Source organism: Nycticebus coucang, chromosome 19, assembly GCF_027406575.1.
Source record: "Nycticebus coucang isolate mNycCou1 chromosome 19, mNycCou1.pri, whole genome shotgun sequence".
Lineage (NCBI taxonomy): Eukaryota > Metazoa > Chordata > Mammalia > Primates > Lorisidae > Nycticebus > Nycticebus coucang.
Window position 1 is genome coordinate 2557095 of NC_069798.1, and position 2581 is coordinate 2559675.

The window sequence follows — 2581 nt, forward strand, 5'->3', positions numbered from 1 at the left end:
TGCGGCGCCAGTCGGGAGACAGGGCGCAGGCGCAGAATGTCAAGGCTGGGCGGACTGGACGCTTGCAGCGCAGGCGCGGGTGGGCCCTGAAGCCGGCGTGTTCATTGGCGTGCAGAGCGCTTACAATAGCTTGAGTGATTTGACGGTTATCAGGCTTGTGGTTTGCTTTGTTTATTGGTTGATAGGCGTTCAGTGCTCAAAAGACGGAATGGATGACTGAATGAATACTGTTTGGGCTGGTCATTCGTTCAACAGATACTTATTGGGCACCTAACATGTACCAGGCACTGCTCTGGGCCCTGAGAAGTCAGCAGGGAGTACAGTAGACAAAAAGCTCCCTCCTTCACGGAACCTTGCTTTCTCATTCATGTGAAAACGCTGTGGATCCTTTTTGTAGAGTTCGTCCGCCTTATATTTTATGTTTCTCTGTACCACAGTTACAGCAGTATTCATCCATTCTGCCTTTTGAGTGCCAACTGAGTATCAGTCAATAAGCAAAACAAACTATAAGCCTGATAACTGTCAAATAATCACTTGGCTATTTCAAGCTGTGATAAGTGCTGTGAATGCCAAGTTCAAGGAGTTAGCGTCTAGTGCATAGGTCTGGTAGAATAATAGCCAGTAATACAATCGGCTTCATTCATAATTTATGGTGATTTTTATATCTACATGGTTGGCTCCTGCAACACCTACACAGCCTTTCAGTTTAAAACCTCCAATGATGTTTTCTAACACCAAGCACAGCCACCCATTCCCAGGACTGTATTTTTGAACTAATAACTGTGTGCCCTCCATAGTGTCAGGTCAAGCAGCCTTCCTTACTCCCTCCTGTCATTCCAATTCATACCAATAAGTGTCAATAAGTCATTACCTTCAACAGATTTTTTACTTTTCCGTATCCCTCTGCTCTTATACTTCCTTCTTTTCCTGGCATGAATTCCCCGTTCCATCATTTTAGCCACTCTTTTGCATATAACTCTCAATGCCCTTGGCTCTTCCTCCTTCCTTTTTCCTAACCTGGAAAAAGCCCAACCCTCCACCTACACTGGAACTTCTTGGGAAAGTGAATTTGGCTGGAGAAAACCCAGCATGCTGACATGACTCATTTTAATGATCATAAACATCAAGCAGACCTTCAGAGCTGCTGAGCAACTGTGCTCATTTTCCTGGTCAAATTACTCACCCACTCACTTGGATGGCTGTTCACACCTTCCTTCTCAAAACTCCAGAGCCAACTCTCTGCCAACTCTCACTTCTTGTTCAAAAGAACATAACAATTAGAAGAGTTCTTCCTTTTGGCCTCACCACCCAATCTACTAATACCAATCTACCTGCATCTTCTTTTATTTTGCCTTTTATCCAGTGACAATGAGTGAACTGGCCTTGGGTTTAACTGTCCTCACTTCCTTATTTAGTCTTACGGGTATAAGTGTCATCCATGAACAAGGCCTCTCACCATTTGACTTCCTTATATCAAGGCTGCAGCATCACAGGAAGGTGAAAGTGGGAATCATAGGCTCCATAAGTCCCAGGCTCTGACAGAACATCACTTCTGCCACATTTTATTGATGAAAGCAAGTCATAAGGCAAGTTCAGATTCAAAAGGTGAGAAAATAGGGAAGTTTCGAACTATTGTGGTCATGACTTCCAATTCAGCACAGCTCTGGGACGACTACTTACGTGTAAGAGGACTGATGCTGGTGGAAAGCCTTATATTTTAAAATGAAATGAAAGATACTAAATACCCAGTACCATCATCCTCTAAAACCACCAAAAGTACCCAGAAATTTTTTTGAGCAATCTGCACCAAAAGTCTATAGCCTCCTCCCCATCCTCTCTCCTTCACTCATTGGTTATTTACTACTTATTGAATACCTACTCTGAACCAAGAAGTGATTGCCAAGTAAGGGACATACTTGCCTGCCGTCATGGAATTTGTGATCTATGAGGGGACATGATACTTCACCTAATTTTATTTCAGCATCAACAAAGAAAGAATGAATAATATGATGAAAAATATGATAGCCCCTTGGCATTTGAGGGTTCTCTAATCTGAAAGACGTTTGGCCAGGGGAGCTGTATTAAGTATATACTAATGAGAGAACCAGACCAACATCATTTTAAGGGTTCAGCCATTTTTTCAACCATGTTGTTCAAAACTGATGAGTCACTGTGAGTCGGTTTTCCACTTTGAGTCATCATCCTCCAATCAGAAACTGCCTTCTGGAGTGGGCCATGTGGCAGGACCAGCGCAGCCAATCCAGAAGCAGTCCCTTTATTTAAATTGTATACGCCCACTTTGCTGTGCTACACTATAAAATTCCCCTGTTACAGAGCTCGGAGCTCCTGGCTTGGATCCGTTGTAGCGGAGTCCCTGGGAGCCCAAGCTCAAGCCTGCAATAAAACGGCTCTTTTGCTTTGGCATCGGAATCGGCTCCCTGGTGGTCCTTGGGGACTTCGTGATCTGGGCATAACACTAACTTGCATCCTTAATAGAGAAGACACACGATGGGATATTGGAGACAGTAGAGGACACAGACGCCTCCACTTTCTTCTCTTTCCTTTTCTTCATATAGTAAAA